Source organism: Eriocheir sinensis, unplaced genomic scaffold (assembly GCF_024679095.1).
Source record: "Eriocheir sinensis breed Jianghai 21 unplaced genomic scaffold, ASM2467909v1 Scaffold701, whole genome shotgun sequence".
NCBI classification, from domain to species: Eukaryota; Metazoa; Arthropoda; class Malacostraca; order Decapoda; family Varunidae; genus Eriocheir; species Eriocheir sinensis.
The window spans coordinates 229,725-236,589 of record NW_026112056.1 but is presented as its reverse complement, the minus strand read 5'-3'; the positions used below and the strand labels follow the sequence as shown (position 1 = coordinate 236,589).

The 6,865-nt window shown below is 42.8% G+C and overlaps 1 long non-coding RNA gene across 12 annotated transcripts; it reads right to left on the bottom strand.

Moving 5' to 3' along the window:
- Positions 1–5,206: 5,206 nt before the first annotated feature.
- Positions 5,207–6,531, bottom strand: LOC126993991 (uncharacterized). 12 transcript variants are annotated; one of them, XR_007748624.1, is made up of 3 exons: positions 5,862–6,530; positions 5,595–5,729; positions 5,207–5,487 (listed from the first exon to the last, which is right to left on the bottom strand). It is a non-coding gene; the product is annotated as an uncharacterized LOC126993991 (long non-coding RNA). The 12 variants fall into 12 exon arrangements; XR_007748629.1 differs by lacking the exon at positions 5,207–5,487 and adding an exon at positions 5,503–5,541 and having other exon boundaries at positions 5,595–5,835; positions 5,889–6,531; XR_007748623.1 differs by lacking the exon at positions 5,207–5,487 and adding an exon at positions 5,503–5,541 and having other exon boundaries at positions 5,595–5,782; positions 5,836–6,530.
- Positions 6,532–6,865: the final 334 nt, after the last annotated feature.

The window sequence follows — 6,865 nt, the reverse complement described above, 5'->3', positions numbered from 1 at the left end:
GTTTTCTTAACTAATCTAGATAGTTCGACGGACCGGCCCCTGAGATGTGTTTCCCATTCTTTATTTTCTGATAAATTCCCTTCTTTAACCCAATCTCGTGTTTTAGTCCACGAGTCATCCACTTAGGATCATTGTTTTCTTTTCTAAGTGTTCGCTGTGGTATATGCTGTTCTTGCCCCTCTACTATTACTCTAACTAAATTATTGTAAGACATTTCTACCTGGTTCTCCTGGCTCTCCAATCCGCAGTTCTGGCCCTCATGAATCCCTAAATTATCCCAGTTTACCCCTTCAAGATGTCTTCGAAGCCCCTCGTAGTTTGCTCTTCTAAAATCTGGCACTAACACTGGGTTTGGATCAGTTACCGCCCAGTCTAACCTAAAACGAACCGTTCTGTGATCACTATTTCCTAACTCTCCGCCCACCTCCAACTCACGTAGCAAGTTCCCATTATTGGTTAGGACTAAGTCTAATATGTTATCTCCTCTGGTAGGCTCAGTAACTACCTGCTTAAGGAAATTATCTTGTATAACTTCAAGAAAGTCCTCGGCTTCCAGGTCACCCACTAGATCTTCCCAGTCTATATTCCTATAATTAAAGTCCCCCATTACGCAGACATTTCTACTCATACTCGCCCTGCCAATCTCCTGTAGTAATATACTCGTGTCCTGCCTGTTAATGTTGGGTGGCCTGTATATAACTCCTAGAGTTAGTTTTTCTTTCCCTTTGTAAACGTCCACCCAAACTGATTCTGAATCCATGTTAGTTTTGACTGAGTTGTTAACTGAACATTTAAGTGAGTCTTTAACATATAGCGCAACTCCACCTCCCTTTCTGCCCCTTCTGTCTTTGTGAAACATCTGATAACCCGTTATTTCAAATTCTGACCTAAAATTTCTATTAGCAAAGTCTATCCATGTCTCAGTGATCGCTATTATGTCAAAATTTTCTGAACAAGCTTCACCCCTTAGTAAGTCTATCTTGTTTCAGAGGCTCCTGCTGTTAGTATAGAAGTTTCTGAGGCTCCTGCTGTTAGTATAGAAAATAAAGGCCGGCAGGAGTATCATGACGGAGTTGAGTTGACCACAAGATACTAGACACTAACGATAGGATATATTATGCATGAGAAGTTACGTCATGCGCCAAAAAATTATAAGTACATAAATTAAGAGTCTGCAAGAGCCCAGTAGGCTTAAACAAGGCGACTCCTGTAAACCTAACCCCACGTAACCTAACTATCCAAGACAAAAACAACTTATATAAAAATGTTATAAAAAAGGAGAAAAGAAGCCCCGTTAGACACACGATGAGAAACAATGAACTCATAATGTCCCCCAAGGAAAAGTGAAACAGACCAACAACAGGCAGGGATGAGTAACGGGAGGAGGGTCTCGCCACGACACGCCGAGAACGCAACTGAATGCCCAACAATGCCCTCGCCCGCCTGCACGCACACCACATACATACCCACACGCACACACACACACACACACACACACACACACACACACACATTGAGAAGAAGAGGAAGCGAAGGAAATGCAGGTGAAAAAGGAGATAATGCCTTGTCAAGATGAAGAGACTAATAGTTATAATCTGTGGTGGAGTGTGCGGAAGCGAGGGGAAGAGAGAGAGGGTCAGAGATCACTAGAGGGCTGGAGGAGGAGAAAGAGAAGAAGGAGGAGGAGGAGGATATGGAGGAGGAATAGTAGGTGATGGAGAAATGGGAGAAGAAAGAAAGAAACGAGATGGAAAATGGTAGCGCGAGAAGGGAGCGTGCAAAGAGAGCAATGAAGAGGAGGTAGAGTGAGTTCAAAGGGCAGGGTTGAAGAGGAGGAGGAAGAGGAGGAGGAGGAGGGTGGCAAGCAGGGCAAGGAGGAAGAGGAGGTGGTGGAGGAAGAGAAGGAGGGCAAGTAGAAGGAGAAGGAGAAGGAGGAGGAGGAGGTGGGGGAGAGCGCTGGCCATTTCAATAATGCAAGGAGGGTGTCGCTTGGTATTTAGCCGCTGCTGCGTCGGGAGTGTCAGCGGCCTGGGCAAAGGGGCGGCGTGTCTGTGCTGCGGCTGTGGAGAGGGCAAGGCTGTGTGCTGTGCCGCGGTGTTTAAGCTCGACTTCAACACAGCAATACTCTCCACAACGATGCTTTTTTTCTTATTTTCTTGTTCTTCCTCAGTTTTCTTCTTTGTCTCCTCGTTTTCCTCCTTCTCCTCCTCCTTATCTTCCAAAGCATATTTTCTTTTTTTCATTGTTTTTTTTTCGTATTTTTCTGTTAAGTTCTTCCTCATCTTCTTGTTTTGGCTTTTTCATCTCGCTATTCATCCTTTTATTTTTATTTCCCTTCCGTTTCCTTATTTTCCGTCTTCGTAGCTTGTAAACATGAGGAATGAATCGTCTGCAGGCAATATAAACAATGAAAGGAGGACAGAACGCTAAAGACAAGAAGCAACAGTAATCGAACATATGTACCGTACGTGTATCTTCATTAGCTCGATTATCCTCATTAGAAAGCAGAGTTTTTAATGATGAGTCTTCCAATTACAGACAGTCTTCCAGGTACAGAGGTCATTCCTCTCTCTCTCTCTCGTGTTTCTTCTTTCAATTTCTCCTCCTCTTCCTCCTCTCCCTGGTGTTGAGCTTATTCATTACACAAGTTCATGAACACTCCCTAATCAAGCAGGAAACATGGAAACATGGAAACAAGCATAAGGAGGAGGCGGCGGTAGAGCTCTTTTTATGAATTTTCTGCTTCTTCTTGTTCCTCTTTTTCTTCTTCTTCTTCTTCTTCTTCTAGCCTAGTAACAGGCTTTCTGCTGCCTGCTAGTCCATGTTTCCATGTTTCTTCTTCTTCTTCTTCTTCTTCTTCTTCTTCTTCTTCCTCCTCCTCCTCTTTCTCCTCCTCCTTGATAAGTAATAACAGACTTATAGAAATGGTTAAGGATTCGTTCCTCACTCAAGTTGTAACTCAACCGACAAGAGAAAACAATCTGCCGGATTTGGTATTAGTAAGCGGACCCGACCTCATTCGCGACTGTGAAAATGGTGAGAAAATTCATGGTTGCGATCACCACTAAATCCGTTTTAATGTCAACATATGTCACAAACTCGTAGACAATCTGTCAGTGATACCAGACTACAAAAAATCAAATTTCAACCTAGCCCGTGAGCTGCTTCCTCCTGCGACCTGGGACCAACTTAACCTCACCGACAATACAATCAACAACGTGTGGAACGACTTCAAAGATAAGCTTTTGGGAGTAGAGAAGGCTACAGTGCCTACGAAACCCAGGCGAGTAAATGGTGCCGTAGATCCACCGTGAATGTCCAGAGAATTCAAAAGGGCGGTAAACTGATTTTTTTTTTTTTTTTATAATCTAATGAAAGAGAATGACACTGCCGAAGCCCGCACACAGTACCACACCAGCCTAAAAGCTTGTCGCACCCTTATTAGAAGGTAATAAACGCAACTATGATAAACAAATAGCGCGCAACATCAAGACCAACTCAAAAAATTATTCACATACATCAGATCGAAAAACATATATCCAATACTGGTCCCCTGACAGACGAGACTGGATCAGTAACTCGGAACAGTAAACAAATGGCCACAATCCTCAACACTAACTTAGCATCCGTATTCACAGTCGAGGACATCGAAACCATTGCTGAGGGCCCTGACCCGCGGAGAAGTGAAAAAGTATTTGGACAAACTCGACACGACAAGTCAGCGGGGTCTGACAGTTTGTCCCCGCGGTCATTAAAAGAGCTTAAACAACAAATAATTCAATCACTCACTAATATGTTCAACCGGTCAGCTCAACTGAATAAGGTCCCGGACGACTGGAAGATGGCGAACGTAACACAGATTTTCAAAAAAGGAGACAAAATTGGTGCTTTAAACTACAGGACAATAAGTTTGACATCAGTGGCAGGAGAAATACTCGAAAAGATCATTTGAGACAAACTTGTTAAGTTTCTAGAAGACAATCATGCAATCTCCGACACCCAGTAAGGCTTCAAAAACAAGCAACAGAAGCGCCGGTCTTCCTCAAACTATATTTAGCATTAGTTAGACCTCATCTTGACTATGCGGTTCAGTTTTGGTCACCTTACTATAGAATGGATATCAAAATGTTAGAATCAGTGCAGAGGAGGATGACTAAGATGATTCAGGGGTTGAGAAACTTGCCATACGAGGGAAGACTCAAACAGTTAAACTTGCATTCTCTAGAAAGACGAAGGGTGCGTGGAGACATGATCGAGGTTTATATATGGATGAAGGGCTTTAATAAGGGATATATTCATAAGGTTTTGTTGGTAAGAGAACAGGGTAGGACACGAAGTAATGGGTTTAAACTGGATAAATTCGGATTTAACAGGGACATAGGCAAAAATTGGTTTATCAACAGGGTTGTGGATGAGTGGAATAGGCTTAGCAGTCATGTGGTGAGTGCCAATACAATTGTCACATTCAAAAATAGATTAGATAAATTCATGGACAGCGATACTAGGTGGGGTTAGATACACGGGAGTTTAGGGTCAAAGGAACTGCCTTGTATAGGCCTACCGGCCTCTTGCAGATTCCAACGTTCTTATGTTCTTATGTTATCTGACTGGCGAGATGTCAAAAGCGGTGTTCCACAGGGGTCGATGTTGGGACCTGTTCTGTTTTTAGTGTACGTAAATGACATTGACGAGGCTATCGTAAAATATCGAAATTTGCCGACGATACAAACATAGCCAGCAGAGTCACTACGACAACGGATAAAGAACACTTCCAAGCTGATCTCGATCGTTTGAGCAGTCCCAGTAGCTAAATTATATTGTTTGTTATTGGGTTGTTTATTTATTTATTTATTATGTTGTTTTAATTTGTTTTATTTTGTTTTGTTTTTGTTTTGTCTTGTTTTGCTTTGTTTACTTTGTTTTTTTCTTTTCTTTTCCTTTTCTTTTCTCTTGATGTTTTCTTTTCTTTTCTTTCTGTTGGTGTTGCTGGCTGTGGATGAGCCTCCTCCTCCCCAGAAGACTCACCTGTCACTCTGCCCCAGGCCCCAGGGCCGAAAGCTCGATGACTTTTTAGTTATTTTCTTGATATTGTAATTTCATTTTCTTTTCTCGATGATTTAATTTCCTTTCTCTATCCTCTATCTTGACTGTGTGGGTTAGCCTCCTTCTCCCCAGAGGAGATCACCTGTCACTCACCTGCGGCCCCAGGGGCCGAAAGGTGGATGACTTTTCTGTTTTCCTTTTCTTGATGTTTCTTTCATCCTTTCTGGTGTTCCTGGGTCTGAACGAGCCGCTTTCCTCCCAGAAGAGACTCGCCCATAATTTTGTGATGTTGGTTTGGGCCGAAAGGTGGATGATTCTTTTCATTTCCATTTTCATTTTTCTAGTGTTACTTCTCTGCATTTTCCTTCTGGTGTTACTTCACATTTCTTCTTCTTGTGTTATTTATCTTCAAATTCCTTCTTCTTGTGTTACTCTTTTCAATACCTTCTTCTGTGTAACTCTTTTCAATACCTTCTTCTGTGTTACTCTTTTCAATACCTTCTTCTGTGTAACTCTTTTCAATACCTTCTTCTGTGTTACTCTTTCAATACCTTCTTCTGTGTTACTCTTTTCAATACCTTCTTCTGTGTTACTCTTTTCAATACCTTCTTCTGTGTAACTCTTTTCAATACCTTCTTCTGTGTTACTCTTTTCAATACCTTCTTCTGTGTTACTCTTTTCAATACCTTCTTCTGTGTTACTCTTTCAATACCTTCTTCTGTGTAACTCTTTTCAATACCTTCTTCTGTGTTACTCTTTTCAATACCTTCTTCTGTGTTACTCTTTCAATACCTTCTTCTGTGTTACTCTTTCAATACCTTCTTCTGTGTAACTCTTTTCAATACCTTCTTCTGTGTTACTCTTTTCAATACCTTCTTCTGTGTTACTCTTTTCAATACCTTCTTCTGTGTTACTCTTTTCAATACCTTCTTCTGTGTTACTCTTTTCAATACCTTCTTCTTGTGTTACTTCATATGCCTTCTTCTAGTGTTACTTCTCTTCATTTTCCTTCTTCTGGTGTTCCCTTCTTTCCCCTCCTTCTCTCGGTGTTTCCATGTCGTCTTTTCCTGGTTTTGTATGTTGGAACGCGTTAGTCTCCTTCTCCCCAGAGAAGACCCGCCATACCAACATACAAGACGCTTTAAACAAAGCAAAACAAGACAATTTTTTTTTGATTTTTTGTTTTTGTATTTTTTTTGTGTATTTTTCGTTTTTTATCGTAGTTGGCATGACACTTGCCTTGCTTAGGGGAATTGTACCTCCCCATGCGTCGAACCTTCCATTGGAACGTGTCATTAACGCGTCGTCTGGCTAATAAGAGGTCAGTAACTGCATGTCTTGCTGCCACTTCACGCCCCCCCAACCCCCGGACCCTCGGGATCTCCGACACCTCCGTGGACGCTCCGGGGGAGCCGAGGCGCCCTGCCGGAGCCCTGAGCCCTGCGACGCTCGCCAGCAATGCCTTGGGCCCCTGACGCTCCCCAGCTCTGCGAGGCGAGGAGGGTGGATAGCAAGATGAGCCTCTTAAAATTCCAGACGGGATTAATTCAAATCAATCGAAAATACAGTGAAGCGCCGGAGACCGTTTTTGTTGGATCAAGGATGGCAGGACGAAGGCCAAAGGAAGGTGACAGAGGAAGGGAGGAATAAAGGGGAAGATGACAGGAGGAAGGGAGGATGGAGAAAATGACAGGACGAAGGAAGAAACGAGGGAAGGAAGGAAGGAAAGCAACAACGAGGGAAGGAAGGAAGGAAAGCAACAACGAGGGAAGGAAGGAAGGAAAGCAACAACGAGGGAAGGAAGGAAGGAAGGAAGGAACGA